We start from the raw sequence: 18,503 nt of genomic DNA, 5'->3' as shown, positions 1-18,503 counted from the left end.
GGTCCTCAATTTGTTTCTCAGTTCTGGAGGGAGTCTGCCGTCTCCTCGGGGTTTTCGTCCAGCCTTACCCCAAGGATATTATCCATAGGCGAATGGACAATCTGAATGCCTTAATCAGGAATTAGAGAAGGGACTCCAGATTCTAGCCCTACAGTTCCCTCCTCCTGGTCTGCCCCAGCTACCATGGATAGAACTTGCCCATAAAAGTCTTCCCACTTCTTCTGGTCACTCCCCTTTTTTATGTCTTGTTTGGTCATCATCCTTCTCTATTCTCCCCTGCAGATGTGCGCTCACCAGTTCCCTCAGCACTCAGACTCATTATCCAATGTCAACGAACTTGGGAGTGGGCCTGGAGAACCTTATTGAGATCTTCAGAAGCTACAAGAAGGTGGCTGATCACAGGAGGTCTATGGCACCATCCTACGCTCTGGGTCAATGGGTCTGGTTATCTACACGCCATCTGTCCACTGCAAGGAGGGCCCCGGAAGATGGGTCCCAGGTTCATTGGCCCTTTCCCCATTTCCAAAATCATTAAGCCTGTTTCTGTCCGCCTCTGCATTCCAAGCACTATGAAGATCTGCCCCACTTTCACTTGAGTCATCTGAAACCTGCCAAGACAAGCCCTTTGTGCCCGCCTGCCAGTCTGGATTCTCTGTGGCAGGGTTGCGGCATCCAGTACCTGGTGAATTGGGAAGGCTATGGCCCTGAGGAGCGGTCCTGGATTCCCTCCCAGTTTGTGTTGGAACCCGGTCTCATCAGCACATTCCATGCTTCTCACCCCTTCTGCTCCTGGGCCGTCAGGAGTCAGCCCTTGAGGGGGGCGTACTGTCAGGATTTGGACTTGGTGTGGTATGTGTCTGTTTCTTTCTTATTTTGTTTACATTTGTTATCTGTCTGTTTTCTGCTTTTTCTTTCTGGTTGGGTTTTCTTTGTCCGGCTCTTTCTTGTCTCTATCTTGGTGCTGGGCGTTACTCTCTGTGTGGCCACAACCCAGTTCTGGAAGTTTCTCCTCACAACTGCTTGATTTGCAGGTCATCACCTGGGTGATAAATAAGCCTCACAGTTTGCTCTTGTCCCTCACCAGATCAATGTGCCTTATGTCTTCCTTCCAGCTCAGTTTGTGTGTTTTTTGCCTAACTTTTGTTGCCTCATCGTGTTTTTTGACTACCTGCCTGTGTACCTCGACCGCGCCTAAGCCTGATGATTTTGTACTGTTGCTCTTCTTGGACTGCCTTTCTGTGTACTAACCCCAGCAAATGATTCCAGTAAATGTTTTAACTCAACTGAGCTGTGTTCCTGCTTCTTGCATTTGTGTCCAGCCTGCCTTGCCAGTCAAACTTAATAAGCCGTCAGTAATAGACTGAAAGCACCAATTCCCTAAATGGAACCACACACACACACACACACACACACACACACACACACACACACACATACACCACACATATATTATATATATATATATATATATATATATATATTATATATATATATATATATATATGAATCCCATACTTCTTATGAAAGTGAACACTATAAACATGTATTAATAGACTAGTCAATTTAAACCATTGTTTGCTCATCCCTTAAGGGGGCATGGTATGATTTTTTGTGATTTATAGTGCTCAAAAGGTATGTTGTTAATTAACAAAATACTCACACAAACAAGAGGAGATTAGTACTGCAAATAATAATTATGCACGCATACCCAGTAGAGCACATCATCTGTGCAGTCCCAGTAAGTAAGCTGTCATTCACTGAACAGACATAACTACATTTTAATATGGTAGTTCAAACACACACAAAAAAAGACTTCAGTATCTTTGCATGTCATCTGTTTGGCAGGTGTGGAATCCATTGTATTTTCACTTCAGGATCCAGGTCAGGCAGTTACTGTACATTCTTTTTTTTTGAGGTGGTGGTCGGGGTATTGCTTTCTTAAAAGTAAATAAAATGTGCAGTGTCTCAAGAGGACTTACTGAGATTGAAATCTTTTTATTCCCAATTCATGTTTCAAACTTGGTGAAATATTCCCATATGCCCACAGACATACAGACTGTGGAGATTCAGACAACCTCTTATGCTGAAGATGATTAATCTAATCCTGACTGTCGTTACAAGGTCAGCCGCAAAACTGTCAAGCTTTTTAGTGGTGTGTGTGTGTGTGGGTGTGTGTGTGTGTGGTGGTGTGTGTGTGTGTGTGTGTGTGTGTTTGTGTGTTGCTCACATACTAAAGATGGCCATCTGCCACCCGTAGTAAGAAACACTTGATGAAGCACCTGATTTTTACCAGTTTTCTACCTGAATGTTCAGACTAATGCCTCGGTGTCCACATGTTCCAATAAGCTACCAGGTGGGCTCCAGATACAAACTGGGAAGCAACAGCATCTGAGGCCCCACAAAAGGGGTGGAGCTGAAGATGGCAGTGACCTTGCCACTGGTGACACTTATCTACAGGATGGAACACTTTGCCGCCTGCGTGCCACATTGCCTCGGTGAACTTTAGGATAATAGATCAGCTACAGATCTACATTAGTGTTTGGTACAAATCTAATGCCATCACCTTGCAGCAGGGTTCCCAGAAGGTTGCAGACAGCCCGGTTAAGTTGCCCGAGCTTACCAGTGACCCGATTGAGTTCCAGATGATTCTATCAGTGTCTGACCATTTTGAACAGTCCAAAATTTTGTTCTTGATCATCCCAATGATCGTGGACACTACAGATGGTTGGCAACTCGCTGCAGGTTGACTATGTAAGCTTGCAGGTGGATTGCGGTGGACTTTCCGTGATTATCACGTGAATTTCCCATTTTCTGCCAAGAAACCAGCCGCAACCTAATGGGACATATGTGGACAGGGGGTTTAAGGTCCGTCACCAAATGTGCATCATTTTCATGATGAAACTAATACATTAATTTACCTTTAGTGATGCCATCACGAACTGGTGTGAGATCAGGCTGAGTCTGCACAAAGGTTTCTGGTGGATGGGTTGGTTTATTTTAGATTTGGTTGTTTTCACAATGCAAACATACAAGTGCAGCATTGATGTTTACACACATTCATGTCGTGTCATCCTCACCGAATGGTGCTACAAGACCCAAATTTAGTAATAGATAAATAATAAATTACTCCATAGAGAGTACTCTTTTGAAGGAAATTGGCTACAGGCTAAAATGGGCGACTCAAATTTTCAAGATGACGACTATCGTAAAAAATGTCCACCATTATGGGAATCTGGAATTGTGCAGAATCCCACCAACTGGACAAAAAGTAGTTTTTTGTTTGTTTGTTTTGTTTTGTTTTACTATGAAGACGTCCATGCAGGCCATCCTACTGGTGCTAATCCCTGGATATCAGGGCATGAAGCAGATGAGAGTCACCAACCCTCCTGACACCAGTCCAACACAACTTGCATCTCCAGGTAAGGCTGGTTACCATTTATAACTATGCTGATCATTGACATATTGGTAGTCCAATTCTTATCCCACATACCCACCTGCTTTACTGTCAGCTGGATTCATATGCAGCCTGCTTGGTAGGCAGCATTGGCATAAATATACTGCATTTAAATAGCACTTTCCATCTGCATCAGACGCTGAAAGCGCTTTACACACCAATGCCTCACATTCACCCCGATGTCAGGCTGTGCCATGCAAGATGCAAGGCACCCACAACACACCGGGAGCAACTATAGGATTAAGGACCTTGCCCAAGGGCCCTTAGTGATTTTCCAGTCAGACTGGGATTTGAACTGAGGATAATCTGGTCTCATTCCCAACGCTTAACACTAGACCATCACCTCCCTTACCAGCTATTCCTGCCAACTATTCCTCAACCTTCATTTGAGGAATGGCTTGTACAGTTCAACTTTTGGCTACTAGATGGTTACAAAGATGTAATTTGATGCTAAGATCATCAATACTGGGCATTTGGGAACTGGTTGCCATTTTGAAGATGGGAATTTTCAAAACAGTATTGTTTGGTTTGTTTGTTTACCAAATTTGGTGTTTGTACCATCATTTGAAAGATTCCCCTAAACGATTCTACTATCTGCTATGGTACATGAACTGTAGCGGCATATGCTTTCATTTTGGCCGCTCACCACCTGTAATTGGTCTAAACACCCAAATCAACGACAAAAATAATTTTACACTGCAAATTAACCAGTCCATTTATCAATTTGAGTTTGGCTAAGACTGTTTGTTTTGGTCCAACCAAACTCTGATCTGTGGCAGCTTTGTTAACCCCCAAAACGTGAATCAGATGTAAATCGTGAATTAGCCGCAAACCGTTAATTGCAAACATCAATACTGATAAAATATCTCCAAAATGTGAATGCGGGTCTCACAAAACATGAATATCATTCATGATATATATATATATTTATTTTTCAGTTTAAGCAGTTCATAGATTTCAGTTTAACAGATCAATTACTGCAGGAAATCTTGATCGCAAACCCTAACACTGCAAAAAGGATTTTTTTTTTTTTTTATTTCTGGCGTTGCGGGGGGCAGGGGACTCACTACAGCCTGAGGAAGTGATCTGATAGATCTCGCTTCTGGTGTGACGTGTCCGGCCCCGATGCGTGTGTGACAGTGTCAGGTGGGGAAGTTGACTGGGACGGTCCACCTGTCAACACAGGAACAAAGGCATCAAACTCACAATGGTTCAACAATCTTAAGAGAAACATTGTAGAAAAACAAACAACACTAGTTTCTAACCTGAGGAAGGTAGACAACAAGCTACAAACTTATTTTTATCCATATGAGCCGTCCTCCGAGCTGGAAAAATAATATTGGTCTGAACAAGTAGACGGCGGAGAAACGGAAGCGTAGGGACTGTCTACAAAATGCAAACACGAAAAGACACCAGAAAAAATACTCAATTCAGGTGTGGTGTCACCAAATTCACTAAACACATCAATGGTCTCCTGCTGGTTATACTACAGCACTCAGTTTGGAAAAAATGTGCAAAAATGGAATTTTTTTGATTTTTTAAATCATTAACAAAAGTAATAAAATGAGCATTAAAATTAACTAATTCACTGAAATTCAATTTTAGCACATTTTTCCAAACTGAGTGCTGTAGTATAACCACCAGGAGACCACTGATGTGATCAGTGAATTTGGTGACACCACACCTGAATTTATTGAATATTTTTCTGGTGTCTCTTTTAGTGTTTGCACTTTGTAGACGGCTCCTATGCTTCAGTTTCTCTGCCGCCTGCTCGTTCAGGTTTTCCAGCTCAGAGGACGGCTCATATGGATAAAAATAAGGTTGTAGCTCAAGTCTACCTTCCTGAGGTTAGAAACTAGTGTTGTTTGTTTTTCTACAATGTTTGTCTTAAGATTATTGGGTCACACTTTACTTGAAGGTATCGTCATAACAGTGACATGACACTGTCATAACTGTTACACGACACAGTCATGCGGTGATGCGGTTTGAGATCAAGACTTCCTGCAGTAATTGATCCATATTTTGCAATTAAGGGTTTGTGGATAATTCATGATTTGCAGCTGATTCACTTTTTGGGGGTTAACAGCTTTCATACCACTCGGATCAATCTAAAAAGTCCCAGACTCCAAAATAAACTCCTTGAAAATAGATCGAAGGGGTTGTATTTAGTCACGTAGATTTCATGAGTGTGTTTTGGGCATATCATGAAATAAAGCAGTGTTTGGTGAATTGGTGTTCAAATGGAAGACTCAAAAGTGAGAGGCTTTCTGGAGAAGAAAAAAAAATGATTTCTGCAAACATTCATTTATTCATTTTCGATACCCGCTTACTCCATACAAGGGTCACAGGGGGCTGCAGCCTATCCCAGTAGACACAGGGCGAGAGGTGGTGTACATCCTGAACAGTACACCGGTCTATCTCAGGGCCACATATAGACAGACAAACTCTTTCACTCCCACACACACACCTGAGGTCAATTTACTGAACATGCATGGCTTTGGAAGTGGGATAGCATCCAGAGGAAACCTATATGAACCTGGGAGAGCATGCAAACTCCACACAGAAAGGCCCAGGCACGAACCGATCCCAGAACCTTCTTGCTGTGATGTAACAGTGCTAACAACTAAGTCACCATACCATTTAGGTTAGCATGCCCTTCGAAACTGTACACTAATGATGTGTACTGCTTTACTCTCGGCAAAAAATAGGGTTCCATTTGTTCAATAAGTATATGTGTTGAAGAACTTCTGTATTTATATTTATTTATTTATACGAGGTCTATTAGAAAAGTATCCGACCTTATTATTTTTTCAAAAACCATATGGATTTGAATCACGTGTGATTACATCAGACATGCTTGAACCCTCGTGGGCATGCGAGAGTTTTTTCACGCCTGTCGGTTACGTCATTCGCCTGTGGGCAGGCTTTGAGTGAGGAGTCGCCCACCCGCTCGTCGATTTTTTTCATTGTTTAGGAATGGCTCAGAGACTGTTGCTTTGTTTGATAAAAATTTTTTCAAAACTGTAAGGCACAACTGAGTGGACACCATTCAATAAATTCAGCTGGTTTTCGGTAAAACTTTTAACGGCTGATGAGAGATTTTGGTCTGGTAGTGTCGCTTTAAGGACGGTCCACGGCGCCTGATGGCGATCTGCGCTTCGAGGCGGCAGCGTCTCGCCGTTTCAAGTTGAAAACTTCCACATTTCAGGCTCTGTTGACGCAGTAAGTCGACAGAGAACAGAGAACTTTCAGAAGAAGTCGGCATGAGGAGTTTATTTGGACATTCCATTGTTAACGGTCATTTTGTAATGAAAGAACGTGCGGGCAGAGTCGCATGTCGGGCTGGACCCGACCGCGGGGGGGTCGCGGCAGGAAAAACACCTCCGTTGGAAATCTTAACGGGCAAGTTGGAACATGCCCAAGCTGTTAAACAATTTCTCAGTTACTCACTTGTTGAAAGCCATTAAAAGCCGCCTGAATTCTACAAATGGTTTTCAACACGGAGGTGTTTTTCCTGTCGCGGCGCACACAGATTTGCCGAGTCGTCACGGAAACGACTCGGTGAATTTGCGCGTACGTCTTTCATTAAAAAAATGTCCTTAAACAGTGGAATGTCCGCATAAATTCCTCATGCCGGCCTCTTCTGAATCTTCTCTGTTCTCTCACGATGTCCTGGGTGAATTAAGCCTTAAATTAGGATGGTTTCAGCTCGAAACAGGCCGACGACAGCGCCTGGAAGCGCTGCAGCACGTCCCGCTCCGTGGGAAGTCCTTACACCGACAGAAACACCCCATAATCTCTCATCAGCCGTTAAACTTTTCACAGAAAACCAGCTTAATTTCTCGAATAGTGTCCACTCGGATATTCCTCACAGGTCCAGAAAAAATTTTGATAAAGCAACGCGCGCCGTCTCGAGCAGCGTGTGAAACAAAGGAATTCAGCCGAGAGGGCAGGACCACATCTCACTCAAGGCCTGCCACAGGGAAATGACGTCACCGACACGCGTGAAAAAACTCACGCATGCGCACAAGGGTTCAAGCATGATTGGTGTAATCGCATGTCATTCAAATCCATATAGTTAAAAAAAAAAATAAAAGGGTCGGTTTATTATCTAAGAGACCTCGTATATATTTTTTATGTTACTAGTTTGGGAGGCCCTGTGGTTATACTCCAGTGTGACTTATATACTGAAAAATCACATGTGCATTACAACTGGTCAACAAGAAAATATTTTTTTCCTTGCATGGGCTTTGAGAACTGATTTAGGGTCATTTTGGAGTGCTAAATCTGAATCTGAGCTCAGATTTCCTCTATCACATCACTTTTTTTTTCTTTTTTTTTACAATCTGCATGTTCCATATTGATGGATGACACAAAAGTAGCTCATTCACTCAAAGGTTTGATGCCACGAATCATGCACAAAACTAAGAAAAATTTAGGTTTTCAGCAGTGCCTTACCTGTGATGAGCATAATGCTCCAGATTGTATTTTTCAATATTTTTCACTTATTTAGTATTTGTATAATGTGGTCAATAATGCTCAAAAAGTGTGCAAGCATAGAAGTAGTTTTGGAAATGCATTCTTATGGGAGTAGCTCCCTTCCATTACAAACATTATTCCATATATGGGTACTTAAACGCAACATACATTTTTGAACTTTTGGCATAAAATATCAATTTTTTATAAGTTTTTGTTTGCATATCTCCAAAACATGATGTGATTGGCAAAAACAAACACCAGATTTGGATTCAGCACCCCCAAATTATCCAAAATCCATTGAAAAACTCCATGCAAGAAAAACTATGTTGATCAGTGTTATTAATAAGAATAATTATTAGATGATGATACTCAGTTATACATGCCGATAACTGCTGGTAATCTTGTTCACATAAAATCCTTAGAAGATTGCCTTGCAGCAGCAACTTCCTACTTTTAAACTCTGATAAGACTGAAATGATGGTTCTTGGTCCAGTGAGACATCGGCATCAATGTGTTATACATCACACTGACAAAGTGAGGAACCTTGGGGTAATTTTTGGTCCTTTGTTGTCCTTTGGCCTCCACATTAGAAATATTACTAGGACTGCTTTCTATCACCTGCGAAATATAGCGAGGATTGGTCCCATCCTGTCTATGGCTGATGCTGAGACCCTGATCCATGCATTTATCTCTTCTAGATTGGACTACTGCAATGTTCTATTTTCTGGTTTACCACAGTCTAGCATTAGGGGTCTCCAATTGGTTCAAAATGCTGCAGCCAGACTTTTGACACGAAGCAGAAAGTACAACCACATTACACCCATTTTGGCATCCCTTCACTGGCTTCCTGTCCCAGTGAGATCAGATTTTAAGGTTCTTGTTATGTTTCGGACGCGTTTGAAAGGTGTCGGAGCCAGCTGCACGGGAAGAGACGGGGCTACAGCCGTAACAGCGGGGTGTGACGCGACCCAAGCTGTAAACTCCACCATGCGCGCACCAACGCGCACAACCCGGGCGGAGAGCACCCGTAACTGATCCCGGATCGACTCCAACATCTGCTGCAGCCTTCCCGGCAAAAATACCGTCTCTGCTTCCACTGGTCCATTGTTAAATGGCCAGAGACTACTGTTAAGTTTCGGACGCGGTCGGAGCACCGACCCAGCGTTTGAAAGGACCCAGCATAAAATAAGCAGAGCACGGTTCAAAGGATAACAGAATTTAATAAACATAACAGTGAGTGACGTGCTAAACAACTAAAAAGTCTGCGGTCTGGTGAGGTGGAAACACGGCGCGCTCTCAACAGCGCAAACGGTCCGGAGCCACAGCAGTTCGGACCCAGGGACCCCGCCGACACCCCCCAGGTGGCGGCGACAAACCAAGTCTGTGAACAAAGAAAACATGGAGGTGAGTCCAACTCCACACAGAGAGACACAACTCAAAGGTACACACAATCAGCAAACACTTCCTGGCTTAAATCTATACATCAGCTTCTCACCCTGCAGGCACAGAACAACTCAGTTCAAATCTCCACTGCAGCAGAAGCTGATTAGACAATTAGCATAACGTGACAGCTCAATAACACAAGGTGTGAGGGACACCAAATCCACTGTCATTACTTCATAAAAGTCATCAAAACCAAATTACTTCAGGAAGTGTGCTGAAGAGCGTGAGACCTCACCCAATCCTCCTTCACAGACTGTGGCGTCAAACCTGGAGCGGTCTCTGCATCCGTGATGGTGAGATTGTTCTCCTGATGTCGATCTCACACGTCTGCTCACAAGGTCGAGTCTCTGGCAATCACACACTGTGCATTCAAGGTTTAAATGTAGCAATCTCTGATTAAGACAAAATACACCACAGCTGTGAGTCCTGATGACCTGCATGTGAAAACAAGCCTCAGGTGTTCAGGGTGAGGTCCTAATGCTCAGCCACTCAGTCCTGAATGCATACCACCTGGTGGGAGAAACAGAAAACAAAAACCAAGCCAGCCAAACACCCCAGCCCACAACAGTACCCCACCCTCACGGGAAGCCTCCTGGCGACCACACGGACCTGGGCCAGAAAAAACAAAGCCCCCCCTCCAGGGACCATGGCTGGAATGTTGGCTGGGAACAAACAACACCTCCTGCAGCTTCAGTTTCAGCTCCTTGTGCTGACGATCCAGCTGGGAAAGGCCCGTCTCCAGGAGCTGTGCGTTACTGTGCTCTGACGACAGCTCCATCATCAGCTGCTCCACCTTTCTTCATGCAGTCATTGATCATCTCAATGTTGAGCTTCTCTAGTTCTTCCTTCAGCTGGATAATGCACGATTCCAGCCGCCTCTTCTCTGTCAACAGGGAACTTTGTGCCGAGACTATCACTCTCATCCTGGAGCTCATCCTTTCTCACCCTGAGCCTGTCTGCAGTAGACTGCTCCGCAGCTGACACTCCAGTGCAGAGATATCCTTTGTTGACTTTAATGGTCTTGCCCTCTGTTTCATTTAGCAAACCTGTTAGAGTCTCCACCTCTGACTGCATCTTTGCGTTCATTCCTGTCGACTCTTACTTTAGTTGTTCACTTTGCATAATTTTGGCCAGGAGTTCTTGAACCTGTGCACTCAGCCTTCTTCTGACTGTGTGTTAAAGTCTGCTTAGTCATAAAACAAACAAAAAAAACAAAAGACAAACAACCATACCAACCCCCCCTCCCCAGAGGACCGTCCCATCAAAGAAAAAACCCAAACTTAAGCTTGCAAAAAAAAAACTCTAACACCCCCACCCCCCACATGTAGGGACCAACACCCCCCAGAGGACATCCCGCCAGCTCCAGGAGTAATAACCACATCCGAGGTCCCTCTGGGATCCAAAGTCACCCACGGGGACTCCCAGCGCCTCCCAGAGGACCGTTCCATCAAACCCCAGGAGACGCCCCCCCTCATGACTAACAGACCCAGCCCCGGCCGTCTACGGCTAGATGGACCCACAGTCCTTTCCCCCCAGAGGACACCACAGTCACACCCTGAGGGCGGAAACTGGGGGAAAAAAAAACAAAAAAAAACATACAAACAAAACAACAACCCCAACCCCATCCCCTCAGCGCAGTGGAAACTGGAAGTACGTCCAGTGTCACCAACCACGACTATACCCCAAAAGTCAACCGGGAGGAGTGGAACAGCGGTAATGGCGTACGGCACAAGACGGCGCCACCCCTCCGACGTTTAACCCAGCCACCAGCTGTGGGTATATTCCACTGCCCCAAACTTCAGCTACGCCGATGGCATACGGCTCAAAGGCACGCTGAAGCCGGAGGTGGAACAGGGAATCAACAAAAAAACAACACCCCGAACCCCCCCCTCCCGGATGCAGAGGTTATCTGGGAAACGCCCAGCACAACCAAACTGCACCACTCCAGCAACGCCGACAACATACGGCTCACACGGCTGGGGCCAGAGGAGAAGACAGGGAAGTAAAAAAAAAAAGAAAAATACCCCCCCCCCCCCTCCCGGGTGCAGAGGTTACCTGGGAAACGCCCAGCATAACCAAACTGCACCACTCCAGCAACGCCGACAACGTACGGCTCACACGGCTGGAACCAGAGGAGAAGAGAGGGAACAATAAAAACAAAAAAAAAAAGAAAAAAGAAAAAACAACCCAATTACCCCCCCCTCCCCCCCCATCACCCCCCAGAGGACCGTCCCATCAAACCCTGGGAGGTGAAACCAAAGAAATAAAAAAGAAAGACCAACAGACAAACATAAAGTCACCTGGGTCCATGCCATGCTCCAGACAGCCTGTATTTCAACTCCACCAGACCACTGACATTGCTATAATCCACAAAAACAACAAATTAACCCCTGATAAAAACACCACATACTAAAACAAGAAACAGATAATAGACCAATAAAAAAAAACTAACATTGGCCTACATCGTCAAGTGCAAAGAATGGAAAAACGTATTTTCCATCCTTTGAACCTAGACAGTAATGTGACTCTGTCACCAACAGAGGGAGCCAAAGTGCCAAATAAGAAAATCCCTGTGGTAACAGAGTAAAAACCAATACACACTGCTGTAAACGACAGCAGGTTGTAACAAACAGCTTAAAGTGCAAAATAATACCACCGGTGCTGCTACAACAGGTGTCGGAGCCAGCTGCACGGGAAGAGACGGGGCTACAGCCGTAACAGCGGGGTGCGACGCGACCCAAGCTGTAAACTCCACCATGTATCACTGTATCACTGTAGCCATGAGAGAGAATTCCGTGCTTGACGAGACAGAACAATATCGAACAAATCCATTTAAGCCAGAATCGAAGATTTCTGACTTCTTGCTGTGCAGCTTATCCTAATCAAACATTGCTGCATGTGATGGACTCATTTCAAATCAACCCTCTGTCTGGAAAAGAACACTGGTTTAGATTTGCCAACCCCCTAAAAAATCCAGCAAGAACACAAAATCATTTGCATGAAGTTAATGTAAGATTTGTGGTAAATGGCCCCAAGTTTAATATGTGCCTTTTGTTTTTATGCCTATTTTGAGTAAGAGCACTTTGACTTGTGTGTTATTTTAATATCATTTGAAAGGTATTTGGAAGGACAATAAACCTGGTTGTAAAAAGACATTAAAAACATTATTCCATTGTTCAAAAGTTGAAAAGTACATATGTGCTCACAAAGGTGAAAGTTAGCACCTGATTTTAAAAAAAGGTAAGAAGGTGTGATTTCTTTCATGTGTTTAATGCTTTTATGACATTACATAATGGTAAAAAGTTAGTTACAAACTAGCGTGTTGCCCGTGGGGATCCATAAGATCTAAATTGGGTAGTATTTATAAAATAGGTAGCTGACATTTTTCAAGATGAGTAATAAATTCTGCAAAGTTTCTATAATGATTTTAACTGAAAGTGCAGGAAATTAAAATAAGAAAGTTTTCTTAATAATTGTATTTATTATTTGGCACATTTAGCTGATGTCATGTTTTACAACTGGCAAGATTGAGATATTTTGTTTGTTCATAACTTGTCTGATTACCAGGGACTGATTAATGGTGATATCAATGTCCATTGTTTACTTTTGTTACCCCAAATACCTAATTTCTCCAAAAATATTAGTCCTATCAACTTTCTGTTTTTGTGGCACCTTTTGTCCTTTTGTGCTTTATTACATGCACAACTGTGCAATTTATTCTGAGCAATAATTTTACCATATCTATACATGCTTATTCATATATATATATATATATATATATATATATATATATATATATATATATAAATAGTATATGTGTGTGTACAGTATATATACTCACTTATATTCTATTTTTCACATAATATGTTCACATTAGTATTTATGCACCCACCAGCAACCATTGCAATATACTTTAGTCACCTTTCTTTAATGTAAATATTTTTCTTTTCTTTACTATTGTACGACTCTTGCTGCTGCAACAAGTGATTTTCGCCACTGTGGGATCAATAAAGTTTATCTTATCTCAATAGAGCTTTCCCCAGAGTCAGTCCAAAAATAAGGTTTATAATCTTCAAATACACCTTACAGCACAGTGGGACCCAGAATAGTACCATCTCAGCTCACCCACTATCTTCAACAGTCCTACACCACCCTTGGCGGCCCTGATGTGTTGCAAAGAAAAAGTCATACAGTGCACCCATCACTAAGTTAACAAGGAACACAACACAGCTACTGGGAAACAAACCGAGGTAAGGTCGAGGGATACAGCCCCGGACACTGCCCGAAATCATAACTGGCCTGTTGGTCTTATGGAGCAAAATGTCATGGTTAGTACTGATGATTGGCACTGATTATTCCTGTGTATCTGTTAATTTCAGTCTTTCATTGATGCCTGTTCTTTTGAAACACCAAAATAAAACTTTCAGTTTATAATCAGTTTGAGATTTTGTATTGTTAGTTGAGCCCCCTGAGAGTTTTGCAAGAGCATTGTAATTAGTGTGTGTGGGTGATGACATCTTTGCATTAATATGAAGATGAAAGGTCACTGGTAAAGGTCACTGAATAGTCTGAAAAGCCCACATTTTGCAATAACTTCAAAGCTAAGAGAACAAGAAGATTGCCTACAACTGCATATGAATCAGTTAACAGCTTGTTGATTGACATATATGACACCATCATGACATCATATACAAATCAACATATGGTAAACATGTGATTTGTTTATGAATTTATTTATTTCAAGGCAATTTCAGTTCAATTTATTAATTTATATAGCACCATCTCACGACAGTCGCCCAAGGCGCTTCACACAGCACACAATTCATAACAGCACAAAGTAAATTAAAATAAAAAAGGGCACAATAAAAAGGTAAAACACATTAGAATAAGAAGAAATTACAAGACAAACATGAAAACAGAATAAATTAATAAGAGTGGGTCTTCAATCTTGATTTAAAAGTCATAATTTCATAATTTAATGTCGCATGATGTCATTTGGCGACATGATACAGTGACTTATTTTTCACATTCATGCTTGTGATACACAATTGTTCTACCACTGTTACTGTGTTTGCACGGTTCACAACACATATATGGGGAGATGATTCGGGGCAAGACTGAATTGTCTGAATGCTTGTTTCAGAGGAGAATGTTACGTTACACTTTTGTTTGGTTCACGTGTATCTCCTCTAAAAGTGGGCACTGTGGTATTGTGCCTTTGTGCATGAATGTCGTTCTGGGCCGAAAGCGCTGTCATGACATGTGGAAGTACTGAAATGCAGGACCAGTGCACTCTCTCAACCGGATATGTGGCATTTATAGTTAACTAGTTTATCAAATAAATAGACGTGTACACAGCTGACATGTCTCAGTGTCTATGAACTCACTGAGGTGTGAGATTCTTGCATGTCTGAAGCTTTATTTCTACCTGTAAGGGTAGGAGGACTTTCTGAGGGGTCTCATCAAGGTTAACTGTCATCCTGTCATCTTTGGACTGAAAATTAGTGACAGCATGTTCACAGCACTTGCTGACCAGAGCTGTGCACAATTTAGACATTTAGAACTGTAACTCTGCATCCTGTTTGTTACCTCAGTTCAAAGTCAACTGAAATTCAACAACAGTAATTTGTAATATAATTCTGAATTTTGCACAGCCCTGTTATCGACACAGTGATGGTTCATGTCTGCATCATAAATGGGTATCACTTGGATGGTATCTGAGCATCAGCAGCAACTTCTATGTGTGTGTTCAAACACAGTCAACATTGAAGTGTGGTGTGTGGTCTTAGGATGTGTGGTGTATGCCATATCTGTCATCAAGGTCTTGGTCAAGGTGGGAGGCGTGGTGTTCGTGTCCGTTGCAGGAGTCAAAACTGGTGCTGGAGCGGGTGACAGGACAGAGAGGGTTTCTGAGATCAAAGAAAATGGGAGTGAGTCTTGGGGGTCAGGAGAGCACAAAAGGTCCATGGGGTCATCTATGTAAGCAGAAACTCGTTGTTGAATGAACAGAGTATGGATGTTGTGAAGGTCAGGGTAAACAGTCATTAAGCCCAGTTCTCTGTGAGTTTTGTTCTTGGCTGTGTCTAGGATCACGTCATGGTTAACCTGATTAGTGCCGTCTGCATAATCTAGATATAGGTAGTGCTTCAGACTCCCGACCTAATCCGCCTCAAACAAAGAGTCAAGATTATATAAATTGGGAAAACAATCAAACACCCACTTGTTCTCCTCAAGTAAATCCCATGTCTGGTCTAAAAAAAAACAAAAAAACATAGTGTCTTAAAAGATGCATTATAAGACACTGCTCCCAATGGCATTCTACACGAGTAACTTGCAGAGTATTCAATGCTCATGTACCAAACAATGTAACAACGGTGTAGTGAATTTAATTAAACTGAACTGAATTGAACTGAATCTTGTCATTGACTCACCGAAGTTTGGACAAAGGTCACTAATGATCACATCTGATGGCTCTTGATTTCATTCAGATTGTAAGGTCAGAATTTGGTATAAATAACATAAAAGCATGAATTTGTCTTGACTTGCCAGGTCTGTAATCATGCTTTGGTACCACCACAGTACAGAACTGCCATGTGTCGTAGATGGCAACCACCCAGTATGATAGCTATTCCATCCAAACCTCTCAAAAGTAACAGTTTATATTCTGCAGCCAGGTTAAACGGAGGCATCCCCTTGTACTTCTCCAGCCCCTGAGGTCCTCAACACGGACGCACTTGTGTGTAGGATCATGCCTAGAGAAACAAGCCACATGTCCAAAGTGTCATAAATGACGTTCCCTCACAATGCAAGTGATACTTCTCATCTGAGTCACAGCTCATTTGGGAAGAACTCATTCCAGTGGTACCCAAGGATCCACCAAAGACACAGAGTATTGAAGACATCGTCATCCTTAAATCACTGGTAAGAGTCCAGTTCTCACAACTACACAGTAAAACAGGAACCACTCGGAATCTAAAGACTTGGACTTTCATTGTTCTCCAAATACACCAGCATCATCAGACACTTCTGTTCAGATCTCATAACTCCATAAATGCTTCCCCAGCATCTCCTAATCTCAAAGGCCAAGGACCCAGAGACATGAATGTCACTGTCAAGATAAGTTCAACACTTTAACCCTCTGGAGTCCGAGGGCATTTTTTGGACAGTTCACTCGCCTGGCATAAATGTTTTATTATTGCTGTTAACAGCTCTCCCTGCATCCCACAATCAAGTTTTATGTCTCTTTTTTTTTCAGGACAACCTGTGCTTTCAGAATATATATGTTTTTGTTGTGTTTTATAAGTGTAATAAAGGTTTACAATCAAAAATAGGCAAGGAAAAAATAAAGCGAAAAATAATTTTCCACACACATTTATTCAAAACACACAGCAAACTATAATAAACAACTGTTTTGAAACTTTATAAAGGTAATTTGAGGTCTTGTGTGAAAGACTGAACAAAAAAAAGGTTCAAACAATAAACACAAATGCACATTTTGAACAATATATACAAAATCATCTATGCGTTTTTTTGTCCATTGATATGGTAAACAGTGCTTTACGCAGAGAAAGCAACAGAGTTATCCAGTAACATTCACATGCAACGAGTGGAGCAATCCTGATAGTTACACACTCTTTGTTTGAGCATGTGAGAGTGTCATCAGAGGCTCTCCGTCTGCTCCTGCTTTCACTGATCACTGTGCGTAATGGCGCAGGGCGCACTGAGTATGTACTACAAGTAATAGTATGTACTCATTGGAGGACCCAGGTGGCTATTCAAACGGGTCAACTAGTAACATATCACTCCTGAAAACAATCTTTGGCTTTTCACGTGAGGTAAATCTGCCCTACAATTGGATTTTGGAAAACCATGTGACTGTGAACCAGTTCCAGTTGGACACTTACATTGCGCACGTCATCACACAGCTTCTATGAGGAGTTCAAAGATGGCTGTGGCTGGCTTGAAAGTCCATGGAGTTATCTTTTCAGCAAAAAAAAAAAGTAACTTTCTATCTCATATCATTCAAAAGTTATTTCTAATTTAGTAAAGCTTGGTCTTAGCCATCGTATACGACGGCGTCGGCCCCAGAGGATTAACCACATGTAGATAACTTCTGATGGCCAAGTCCAGATAGTCATTGGAAGCTTTTATATTGCAGTATTTACTTTCACATTTACTTCACAAGAGCTATAAAGTTTTACCTTGTTCTATGGAGTAAACTCTCACCTTACAAAAAAATCCTCACTGTGGGTTTGATCTATTTTGTGCAAAACACAGGCATACAAATGGTGTATCAGTTATTATTGTTTGAACATTCACTGTCAGGTCTGTCAGCCTCAATCACATCTCTCTAAATCAGGCTATTCAGGTCCATTCATCCGTTCAGAATCAGGTCATCAACCACACACGATGAGTCCCCTCTCTCTCACTCTCTCTCTCTCTCTCTCTCTCTCTCTCTCTCATTCATTGCTGCTATCGCCACCTCTCCAGACTGCATCTCTAGAGGGGCAGTGTGACAAAGACTGTGGACAGGTGGGTGTGCAGGTGTGTCCATTGATCCAAAATGACAGGTGGCCTCTGAGCCTGTTGCCTGGAGACAGTGCCTTGGCAGGCTTGACAAGGGAAGCCAGCTGCAGCTCCTGCAGACAAGGGACAGGCCAAGCTGGTGCCACAGAGCCATGACAGAAGAGAGGTCTGTGTTTTCAACACTTTCTAAAATTAGGTGTTTATGAGGAAAGATACCTGCTGCACTTTTGTCTGAACTTTTAACATTTAGACAGTTGGCAGACAGTAAAGACTTAGAGCGAGAGAAAAAAGGTAGAAACACAACAAAAGGTCCTCAGCTTGATTTAAACCCAGGACACCACTAGTGCCTGTGAGACTCTGCAAACAAAAATCAACATTCAAATGCATCTGTCAAGTGAAAAGCAAAACAAAAGGAAGAAGGCTATCAAAACTACCTTTTGGGACATGCCCTGCATTACTGCACATATTGCTGACATTGTGTCCTATTTCCAGCTATGCTTCGATGTAGTGTTGGTTTTGTTGTTTGCCAGAAGTGAAAACTTTTTTCCCAACTCATAATTTTGCACTCGAGTACAGTACTTACAATTATAAAGCCAAACAC

Source organism: Thalassophryne amazonica, chromosome 14 (assembly GCF_902500255.1).
Source record: "Thalassophryne amazonica chromosome 14, fThaAma1.1, whole genome shotgun sequence".
In the NCBI taxonomy this organism is placed as follows: domain Eukaryota; kingdom Metazoa; phylum Chordata; class Actinopteri; order Batrachoidiformes; family Batrachoididae; genus Thalassophryne; species Thalassophryne amazonica.
Note: the sequence above shows the minus strand (reverse complement) of the source record.